The 12,161-nt window shown below is 34.1% G+C and overlaps 1 long non-coding RNA gene and 1 other non-coding gene across 2 annotated transcripts in view; one reads left to right on the top strand and one right to left on the bottom strand.

Annotated features, from left to right (window-relative positions):
* The first annotated feature begins 263 nt into the window (after positions 1-263).
* Positions 264-336, top strand: trnav-aac (transfer RNA valine (anticodon AAC)). Its single transcript has one exon. It is a non-coding gene; the product is annotated as a tRNA-Val (tRNA).
* Positions 337-7,062: 6,726 nt separating this feature from the next.
* The window catches only part of LOC140456807 (uncharacterized), a 41,062-nt gene continuing 35,963 nt past the window's right edge, over positions 7,063-12,161 (bottom strand). Inside the window, exons 6-9 of the long non-coding RNA XR_011953143.1 lie at positions 9,414-9,483; positions 8,232-8,317; positions 7,478-7,538; positions 7,063-7,204 (exon numbers count right to left, since the gene is read on the bottom strand). This is a non-coding gene — a long non-coding RNA (uncharacterized lncRNA). The remainder of the gene's footprint in view (positions 7,205-7,477; positions 7,539-8,231; positions 8,318-9,413; positions 9,484-12,161) is intronic.

Raw genomic sequence — 12,161 nt, 5'->3', positions numbered from 1 at the left:
TACAACCCTTCCATAAGATCATGTCGCAGCCGTTATGCTGCGGGGAAAGTCGTCCCAGCTTATTCCACCTCGCCCTACGGTCCAAACATTGACGACTTCCTTGTCTATATTTTGTCATCAATTTCACGTGGTTTTTTTTACGTTTTCAAGATGTTAATTACGCTGGACAATAACAAGCTATTGGAAACAGAAAGGTGAAACGTAGAATTGCTTCAACTTTCAGTGCTGAATGCCACTGAGCTGCAGTGCGGTAGCCACCGCGGGTTTCTGTAGTGTAGTGGTCATCACGTTCGCCTAACACGCGAAAGGTCCCCAGTTCGAAACTGGGCAGAAACTGCTTTCTTTTTCAAGTGCAGCCTTTCACATGCACAAGAACGGAGCTTCCTTGCTTGCTTTCCCATCTGCAAACCTGCCTTCGAATTTGCTTGAACGAATCTGCTCTCGTAGTGAAATGCAAGGCAACTCCGTTTAATTACTGTGCAAAGCATTATAAAGTTTTTCTCCAACCTGGTTCTGATCATATGCCATTCTGTTTGAGAGTGTAGTTGCCGCGTTCTGATCCTTCCACGAAAAGCAGTACCGCATTTGCATTCCTTGCGCAGGCGGCCCGGTTCAAAGGCAGGGAAGAAGCTGATGCGCTGGTGTCACAGCGCACCACGAATTCCTGAACTTGTCTGTCTGTCAAACGTACCCCAAAGTCGTCTCTGAAAGGCTTCATTTGGAAGCTGTCTGTCGTTATTCAACGCGCGAGAGTTGGCACCGGAGGTCCTGAATCATGTTTTGGAGCAGTTCGCACGTTAGTGGCTCATTCAATCAGCAACAGCAATGAAATAATTTACACTCTCAGAGCTGCAACTGCCTCACTTCTCCACTCGCCCTCCCCGTTTACATTTTCCTGCTCGGCAGTGATTTAAAGAAAATTAAATGGATGCGATGTCATTCTGTAGCCTCTCTGTCGCTTCCTCCGTTTCAGTTCCAACATGGCTTAGATCTCGGGGCGCACCTTAATACTCGCGACGCTATGAAACACAGCGTGGTAACAGGCCATTTGTTTGAAAAAAATGACCCTCTAAAGAGTAACCCACCCAAACACTTTTCCCGATCATATTTCTTCACATTTATTTCTGACTAATACACATATCCCTGAACACAACGTGCGGTTTAGCATGGCCAGCTCACCTAACCTGCATATGTTCGGATTGTGGGAGGACACCACAGCAAAGTCACATGCACTTGGGGAGAACGTGCAAAGTCCCCACAGTCACCCGAGGAGGGAATCAAACCAATGTCCCTGGCGCTGTGAGGCAGCATTGTTAAACACTGAGGTACCATGTAATCTTATGCAATAAGTAAAATCAGTGAAAGATACGAAAAAATAAGTTTCAAATGAACACTCTCCGATAATGTCAAAGTATGTCAATCTTACATTCAATACGAATAGGTGTATGGAAATAAAAAAAAATCCCGGCAATTCATGTATAAACAATAATTAAAAGTTTAATTTGATCAAAGGTCATAACAATATTTAGATGAATTGCAATTTTTAATAACAAATGTCGGTAATTAGCTGACTAATGAACACTTCAAAGTGGCATATATTTACTTAACGCTGAAGAAAGCGACTTGTTTTCCCCCTTGTTACACAGCAGAATAACAATGTGTGTGTGTGTTCGAAATGTTTGAATCAAGCTCTTTCTAACAAAATGACTGATGACTTACGATCACTTAGACTTGTCACCTTTAAAACCACAACATTCTCAAATATTTTCCAGGAATTTACAATCAGAAGAACTAGCTAATTCCTTTTCATAGGAACCCAAAGAGAATAAGTAGCGGATATTGTGAATTAGTGAGTCAACGCAAGAATTCAACTGAAGACAATATCCCTTCTTTTCAAAAATGTTCAAAATTTTAAAAAATCAAAATTTATTGCCATTGTTGAATGAAAGAAAAAAGAGATGCTAATTCTTTTTCATTTGATTTTGTTGCATGAAACATCCGTAAATCGTACTATAATTACAAACACAATAAATGTGAGCATTGAAGTTAAATATAATTAATTGAATTCAACTATGTTTCAACAGGTAAAATAAAAATTGATACTTACAATGATTGACAGATTGTGCACTGCAATCTCTTTACAGTGGTTCATGTACTGTGCCGTAAATCCACATTTGCGCAACCTACTAGATTGAATAATTATTATTTTTTATTATAAATCAGCAACGATTGAATTATCAAAGTCTGTCAATGCATTAATGAATAATGAAAAATCTCTTTTTGCAAGTGATTGAGCAATGTCTGGAAATGAACTGGAATTAATTCAGTGAAAAGTAATTACATTTTCCTGAATTTTAAGGCTGAGATTACCGTGATCATTCAAATGAGCAAACATCAGATATTTGCAATAACGTTGGATGGGAAGTCATTGGTTCCTTTGTGGGGTAGGTGACCTGAAAAATAAAGGTATTTTCATACTGTACTATTAGCACTAAGACATAATGAATTAAATCTAAATGTGAATCTCACTATACTTGTTCAAAAGACTTTTTTTTATAAATAATTGTGCCATTATTGTAATGGCAATGACTTGATAATGAATGCTGTCTTTTGAAGAATTAAAATGAATCAATATTTCAAAAGCACTTTGCTGTGATGTTGATTGGATATTTATTAAGATCAGTAAACTGAGGAATAAAACATTGTACCTAGCTTTATGGATTGAAGAAAAATGTGCCATTCAGTGATTATGGAGCAAAAATATTTTTTTAAGTAAAAAATGTACGTAATACAAGAATTGTGAATTTCCATACACTGGATTCCTTGTAGAGATATGTTACATCAATTTATATGATCAATATTATGATCAATGTTTAAAGACTTGTGTCAGAATTAGGAAGAGAATTAGTAAGTCATGAAAGTGAGCTTGAAACTGAACAATGTAGTCAATGATATGTGCGATTTTAATAATATTGTCATTTTTGTACAATGATGAATAATGTTGGAATAGAAATGACAAAAAATCAACATGGTCAAAGCAGTTCTTTTCTTACAATGAAATGAAAACAATAATCATTTTGTAGCACGCATGATTTGAACTAGCAGTTTTTTAATGTGACATATACAGTGAAGACTAACCCTTTTGCAAAAATGTGGGAAGTTCACAAATTTAAAATGCAGTATTTGTTCAATTTGTAATAAAAATGGTTATAATTTGAATTGTCTCTTGTACACACACAACAAAAAAGGAGCTTAAAGATTGTTATATTGACAAAGATTTGCTTCCCAACATTATTGTAGTATAGTCAATATCCGGGATAAAGTAGAATTATTGGTTTAAACAATACAAATCAACATTAACGACTGAGCTGAAATATAGCACATCAATTGCATTAACTGCATAGAATAGTAAATAAATGCTTACTGTTGTCATTTGTCCTAGAAACAATAAGATACTCACTCAGGTTATTCCACTGAATAGTAATCAGCTGATGATGAATATCTTTATGTCGCTTTATGTGCACTGTTTTGTGTGAACATTGATTTCAATAAATTTAGATATTTACATGAATTAGGAACAGACTGATAACTGGGTGTGAAAGATCTTATTTAAGATGAGACAATTTTTATGTATTCATGAGGTTTGCTGAACAAAACAGTGTTAAGTCATCATGCAATAAACTGGATTAGAGAGAAATATGCAAATTCAATTTTCAAATGAATGCACTCGGATATTTTCACAACATTTCAATCTTACATTCAATATAAATAGATGAATGGAAAACTAAAAGCAAATTTCAGACAACTCATAAACAGATCAATAACTAAAAATTGATATATAGTAGGAAGTGGCATTTGTTTATTTAACTGAAGGAGAACTTAATTTTTTTTCTCATACTTATCCCTTTGAAGCATCAAGTTCTATGTGCAGTCTGAACTCAGTTCTTCAGAACAAAAGAAAATCAAGGAATATCTTTACTTTGTATATTTCATCTTTGTGAGTGCAACATTATCAAATATTTTGCAAAGAATATTGATTGAGTGGAATTTGATACATTCTGTTATTAGCGGACTGAAGAAAATATATAGCAGATACAGTGATTATTGGAATGAACAACAAATGAAAACATATCTAATGTTGAATTGAAAGGCAATTCATTCGATTCTTAGATATTTTCTTCTCGCATTCAGAGCTGCTCTGGCACAGCTCTGTGCAAGATGGGAATTGAAATTGTATCCTCTGGTCTGGTAACAGAGACACGACCAGAGTTGCACAAGATTCCTTCATAACATTCCCAACCAGGCTGGGCAGGGCTGAAAACTAATCAGATGTTTATTGTGATAACTGGATTGGAATTAAATGGTTGGATACTGTGTGCAATCTTCTGAAAATTCAGTAGTAATTTACAATAATGATGGGTGTTAACAAATGTCTTAATTTAACATGATTTTTATGATCACTTGTGGAACGACAACTTGACAGAATTGTGTGATTACTGTGCATTATAAATAAAAATGAATATAATTATTCTATATGTTCATAGGTTCCACATTTTCTGAAATGTAAATTACAATGTTTTTGATCTACACGTAAATTGGAACAAAATGATGAATTGGTCAATCAATGTGCCTATTCAACTTTCATTCTTTCTGAAATATACGATTTCTAAGAAGTCACCATTTCCTGTGGTTGTTTAATGAAAGAAGAGAGATGCCAACCCTTTTTTGTGTGCTTCAAAAAATTCATGTGGATTTCAATGATTTTGCACGTGAAAAATATTCAATTGTTATTGTGATTAAAAACACAATAAATGTTAATATTGAAATGATTTCCAATCAAATCAATTCAAAAGTGTTTCCAAGTTTAAAATGAAAAGCAATATTCAGAATGATTGAGTGATTGTGCATTGCAATGTCCTTGCATTAGTTATTATATGAAATCATAGTTCCACATGTACACCCCTTACTGAATTGAACAATTATTAGGTTTTGGCAACAAATCAATTTGAAATATTTTATTAATGAATTTAAGAATAATGAGGTATCTCCTCTTACTATTCCACTGAGTAATGTTAAGAAATGAAGAGAAATATTGCAGTGTAAATGAACTGGTGTTCTCTGAATTTCAATGGCTGAGAAGACTGTGATCTTTCAAATGAGCAAAAGTCAGATATTTACAAATGATGTTGCAATGGCAATTATTGGTCTTTTGTGGGTGTATTGGCCTTATCAAACAAGTTTTAATGTTGTAGCACTCACACTAAGAAATATGCAAGATATTAAAAGCACATTGTACTTGTTATAAAGCCTAAGTTAAAGTATTGCGTAATTATTGTAATTGACAATTGTTTCTAAAATCCTGATAGATAAATTGCTTAATATTTTGAATGCACTTTGCTCTGATGTCGATTGTATATTCATTAAGATTAATAAACTGAAAATTAAAATATAAAACGTGGTTTTAATAATTAAAAAATCTCAGCAACAATTGAACATCGTTCGACTTTTGTTTGGTCGGTTCGTGTCTATTTTATTAATGTAAATGTTTAGATAAATGTCAGAACGAGGAAGAAAATAATGAGGATGGGAAAGTGAGCATTATTATGAACTAAACATCGAGTTAATGACATTTGGTACAGGAAGTCATTTTGTAGCAAAAAACTAATAATTGTGATTATTGTTCATTGACAACTAATGTTGGAAGAAAATAAAACTACCTCAAAATGAAATTAAAATAAATATCATTTTGGAGGTCACATGATTTGAAAAACGGAAATTGTCACTTAATGTGACATTTGAGCTGAAGAATCGTTCTTCCCCCCGCCACCCACATGTGTAGTCCTTTCAATAATTTAAAATTTAGTATAAGTTGAACTAAATAACAAATGGATGTTCCTCCATTGTTTTCTTGAAAACAAAAATTAAAAAAATTAACATGAAAATGATATCGCTCTGCAAGGAATAATTTCACAGATAATAAGTGTTTGTATTGAATTTAAACGTCACCATAGCAGTCGGAGTGATTTCCCCTGACAGGGAATGAAGACTGAGGAGATAGGCCGAACTCAGGCAAGTGGAACTCATGCTGCAATCAGTTAATGCAGGGATCATCCCCCGAGGCCAATCTAGGAAGGGAGGTCCATGACACAATGTAACGTGTACAGGAAAAAGCAGTATTTTTACACACCTTCTGTATTACAATGTCCACATGCAATGTGGTTACAGTCCTTCCCTCATGATACAGACACCCGATCCTGTAGAACATCTAATCTTGGATGAACATCGCTATGGATAGCCTGAGCTTCCTATTGCTTCATGGTGTTTTACAGGTGCTATAATCTCCAGGCCTTGGGATCTCTGTGCATTTTATTTCCTCACATTACAAAATTAATTGCTGCAGTCCTTTGGGCCTCTCACTATGCCTTATTCACGATTCTCAAGAATATGTAATTAGAAATTTTTTAAATGTTCTGAGCAACTTTAAAATAGTAACTATTTCTGACAATCAAACCCTGTCTGTTTCCCTGACAGCCGCTGTGGAAGTTAGCTGGGCTCTATCCTGCAGTTGGTGTTTATTCATTCACTGGGACAATTATTCTTTCATTTATGAAAGTCAGGGTTGGTCATTTTTCGGTGTGCCTGCATTCTCTTATCACTATCTGGAATATGACTGTCTGGAATAGCATACTTATGGACTTGGAGTAGGATTGTACAAAATGTTCTTTTTTTAACTTAAGACTGAAACAGACTGTTCGTCTTATTTATCTCCCCTCCACCATTTTGTGTTTTAATTCCAAGGCAGGCTGCTCGGGGCTTCCCTACAGCAGCAAATCAATGAGGATTTCAGCATTAAAATAAAAATCAACATTCGCAACCATTAGGAAACAGTACCATTCAATATGCTTACGTCACTGAGACTTAATTCCACACTTAAAGCCGACTATACTGATTTGATCAATGATTACATATTAGATATAAGTAACAATTAGTGTTAAACCTAGTCATTGTAATCTTAAAATGATTAGAAATGTCATATTACAATCTGCAACATGTAGAATTGGAGTCTAAAACAATCAGACGTATCTTCATTTGTAAGGCTGAATATGAATCCAATGCTTTCTGTGAACATTCAAATGAGAAGATATCAGATATTTCCTGTCAGTGTTGGATGAGGAATCATTGCTTGGTTTGTGGTTGTGTTGACCTGGAATAAAAGATAATGTTTTCTTTGTAAAATTGGCACTACGAAACAATGATTTAAATTAAAATGTGAATCTCACGATATTTGTTACAAAACCTACATTAAATTACTGTGTGATTGTTGAACTAACAATGAATTAGTAATCTATTTTAGAACACTGACACATTAAGTGATTCAATATTTCCAAACGGGTTTGCTGTGATATGGTACTAAGCACATATGCTCTTACTTAAAAATTAAAATCATGGCAATTGAAAGAAAGATAAATACACATACCATGCGCTTATTGTAAATTCATGCAAAATTCAACTGCGGAATATGTTTAAAGCAGTTTTTCCTGAAATGAAAAGATAACTAGAATGATTAGCAGCAGGATGTAATCGCAAAAAAAAATATTCAATGTGACTATTCAGCTGCAGGCAGCTCCCCTTCCTTACACACATGTAAAACTTCCAACAATTCAAAATTTACTGATAAAGAAAAGAACATACGCATGTAAATTCTTTTTTCTTGTTGACAAAAAAGTCACAAATTTGAATTTATTTTAGCTTTAAAATATTTAACTATTACTTTGATCAGAAATACAATAAATCTTCATGTTGAAGAAAAATCAAATCAAATCAAATCAAAATACACATCGATATTCACAATAATTGGGAGAGTGAACACAACAATATCTTTCCATCAGTTAATGTACTGAGCCATAATTCCACTTTATATCCCTTACTGGATTGATCAATTATTAGATATTAACCATAACTAAATTATTAATATGCTATCATTGAACTGAATATTAATGAGAAATCTCATTAATGTTTGAACGAGCAATGTGTCAACATAAACAGTAATTATTAGTGAAATGTGTAAGATATCTCTTCATCGATGAGGCTGAGATTACTTTGATTGTTGAAACGAGTATCATTCAGATATTTATAATGAGCATTGGCTGGAAATCAATGCTTTTTGGTGTAGACCTGAAAGATTTTGTTATTGTAGTATAGGCAGTAAGAAATTATGATGTGCATCTCACCTTGCTGAATATTTTCAAGTTTTCTAACAGGTTTCTGGTCCAATCTTCAGTTTAACATGGGTAATGTTGGGTCAGAACATCAATAACTGCAAACATTTTAAACACATCTCCATCAAAGTTGCTAATCTGATAATTCAGAACAAATATCAAAAAATTACCTCTGTAAATTTAATTGACTATATTTTTAGTTTGTAGTCAAGTTCGTTATCTACTTATTTCCTTCCTATTTCTGACACCAGTGGCTAAATATTGATTAGATGAAATGTCATATGAGATAGACATTAGCTTTCTCTCAAAGATCTGTACAGCACAGGAATGGGCCATTTGGCCCAGAACGTTGTGCTGAACATAATGTAAAAGAAACTCATCCCTTCTGCCTACCCTTGGTCCATACCCTTCCAAATTATCGAAATGAACGTTAAAGAGCCTTAATGTATCTGCTTCCACCACCAACCCTCGAAGTTCATTCCAGACACCAATCACTCCCTGTGTACAAAACAAATTGCCCCTTACATGCCCCTTGAACTTTCCCTCCTAACCTTAAACACATGTCACATAGTTTTTGATGCTTCAACTCTGGGAAAAACTTTCTGACCGTCAACCCTATCTACGTATCTAATGATTGTACAGACTTCCATCAAGTCTTCCCCCAGTCTCTGCCACTTCACAAAAAAGCAATCTGAATTTTTCTCGCCTCTCCAAATCCAGGCAGCATCCTGATAAACACCCTATGTACCCTCTCCAAAGCCTCCATACCCTTCCTGGAACATGGCGAACAAAAGTGAATACAATACTTTAAGTATGCCTTAACCAAAGTGTTAAAATGTTACAACATGACTTCCTGACTCTTGTAACCAGTTCCCTGACCAATAAAGGCAAGCATGCCATTTGCCTTCCTAACCACCTAATTACTTGCATGGTCACTTTCAGGGAACCATGGTCTTGAACGCCAAGATCCCTTTGAATAATAAAGCTGTCAGGGTCCTGCCATTAACTATCTACTTTTTTTTAACATTTGAGCTTCCAAAGTGAAACACCTCACACTTGTATGGATTAAACTTCACCTTTAATTACTCTGCCCATATCTGCAATTTATCTTTTTCCTGCTGCATTATTTGACAACACTCTACATTGTCCCCAACTGCACTGAACGTTATATCATCTGCAAACTTATTAACTCACCCAATTAGATTTTAATCCATGTCACTTCTATATAATTGCATCGCAAACAGAAGGGTTCCAGTACAGATCCCTGTGGAAAAAAAGACAGAAAATGAGGGAAATGCAGAATTCTTGAAGAAATGAGGTTTTTTCAAAGACAGAATAATTCTGATGAATAATCTTCTAAAGTGTGATTTTTTAAAAAATTAACCCAATATTTTAATTCTGAGTTTATTGATCTTAATGAACATCCAGTACAAACTGCTTTGAAAATATTGTATCATTTTAAGTGTTGCGTTCTCACATTAAATATTATTTAATTGTTATTTCAATTATCACACGATCACGAGATTAACATTTTCGTTGAATCCATTATTTATTAGAGCCAGTATCATATTGAAATACTGACATTCTTTTCAGGTCAACACACCTGCAATCAACCAAAGTTCTCTCACCCAACACTCATTCTAACTCTCTCATTCTCTTTCATTTGAATTCTCGTATTAATGGAAGGATCATTAACCAGTCTTATCAATTAAGAGATTGCTAACTATTTTTTACATAAATATTTCATTTTTTTCCCAACATATTGCACAATTACATTGCAATAAGAGTTTTCTCATCATTCTTAATTTTGTTATCAGCCATTTTAAAACTAATTATTACCAAAATCTAACCGGTAATCATTGTTGAAATCCAATATCTCCAGCTGTATATGTGGAACTATGTTTCAGTACATCAACTGATACAAACAATATTGCACTCTACAATCTCTTAATCTTAGCAAAAATAATTTTCAGTGTCGAATCTTAGCTGGATTGAATTGGTTGTAAGAAAAAGTGCAGTCTGAAGAAAGGTCTCTCGGCCCAAGTGTTAACTCTCTCCACAGATGCTGCCAGACCTGCTGAGTTATTTTCCAGCAATTCCTGAGTTTGTTTGTGATTTCCAGCATCCACAGTTTTGTTTACGTTCTTGTATTGATTGTATTTCACTTCAATTCCAACATTGCTACATTTCTGATTATTACAATAAGAGCTAAGTATTTTTCATGTGAAGCATTATTTAAATTCACGTGTTCCTTGTGTAAATAAACCAGATTTAACAAATGTTTGTTCTATGCTTTTACAATAAATCTTGAATTCTTAGAAATCACATTATTTTGAAAATGAGGGAAGTTGTTTTTCGCTGAGTAGTCACATTGAATGACTAATGCTTTATTTCCAATTCATGTGCAATAAAAAGCAGGTTAATTTTAATTTATGCAGATGAATAACTGCTTCAAACAAATTGACTTACTTGATTATCATGAGATTTATGTTTAATTAAGACCATTGCTGCTTCGTTCCATCATTATTAGAAATTACTAATTCTTTTTATCGGTCCATTACACAATGGAACTGTCTAATACAATCCGAGTCCAATTATAACAATAAATATCTGAGCAGTTTGCCCTGTGAATAAACACAGTAAGTATGTGCCCTTCCTGCATGTGAATATTATGGAGGGCTCTGGTAATGTGTGTACTAGTAGACCAGGAGCCATGGGTTCAATTCCCACCTTCAACAGAGATGTGTCAAAACACCTCAGAGTTGATTAGAAAATACCTAAGTGTCGACTGAATTGCTTTTCAATCAACATTGTCTCAACTTGCAACTGTTGTTCATTATAATGATCACAACATCTTGAATTTATTTGCTTCACATCACTGATGAAAGTATGAATGTTATTACGCTGCTTCTAAATACCTCTCAACTTTTAATAACTTTGCAGTCTTAAAGATTCTACGCTGTAAATAATATTTAAGGTGAGGGGGAAAGATTTAAAAGGGGTCTGAGGGGCAACTTTTCCACACAGTGTGTTTCACATATTGGGATGAGCTGTGAGAGGAAGGGCAGTGGCTGGTACAATTACAACATCTAAAAGACTTTTGGACAGTTTATTGGATAGAAAACGTCCAAAGGGGTATGGGATAAACACAGGGAAATGGGACTAGTTTAGTTGAGGAAACCTGGCCGGAATGCCAAGTTAGGCTGAATGGCCTGTTTCCCTGCTGTATCAATCTAGCATTCTACAATTCAAACTTCACTGTGATTGGTAAAGGAAAGAACAACCGGGTGTTAATTCTATTTTGTATCCATAAAAAAGTGACATGAATTTTAAATAATTTTGTCACATGAAATAGTTTGCTCTTATTGTGATTAGAAATACAATGAATGTGAGCATTGAAGTGAAATATAATTTAATCAATTCAACTGTGTTTCCATGGTTAAAATAAAAATTGATATTCACAATCATTGTGAGTTTGTACATTGCAATATCTTCACATTACTTCATGTACTGAGCCATTATTACACATTTATACCCCCTACTGAACTGAACAATAATTAGATATTAGCAACACTTAGATTTTCGAAAATCTATCAGTGCACTTGTAAGAAGGAGAAATTTAATTTTGCTACATGACTGTGTAATGTGCAGACATGAACAGGAATTATTGCAGTGAAAAGTCGTTACAGTTTTCTGAATTCATAAGGCTGAGATTACTGTGATTATTCAAATGAGCAAAAGTCAGTTTACAAAGCGTGTTGCATGCAAAATGATTGGTTCCATTGTGGGATAGTTGACCTGAAAACAATAGTATTGTTTCAATTGATTAAATTAAAATATGGATTAAAATAATGTATGGTTCTGACGATACACGTTAGAAAGACAAACAAATTATTCTGCCATTATTATAAGGATAGTGAATTCCTAATAAATGTTGTATTC

This window comes from Chiloscyllium punctatum, chromosome 31, assembly GCF_047496795.1.
Source record: "Chiloscyllium punctatum isolate Juve2018m chromosome 31, sChiPun1.3, whole genome shotgun sequence".
NCBI classification, from domain to species: domain Eukaryota; kingdom Metazoa; phylum Chordata; class Chondrichthyes; order Orectolobiformes; family Hemiscylliidae; genus Chiloscyllium; species Chiloscyllium punctatum.
Note: the sequence above shows the minus strand (reverse complement) of the source record. Positions and strands in the feature narration are given on the sequence as shown.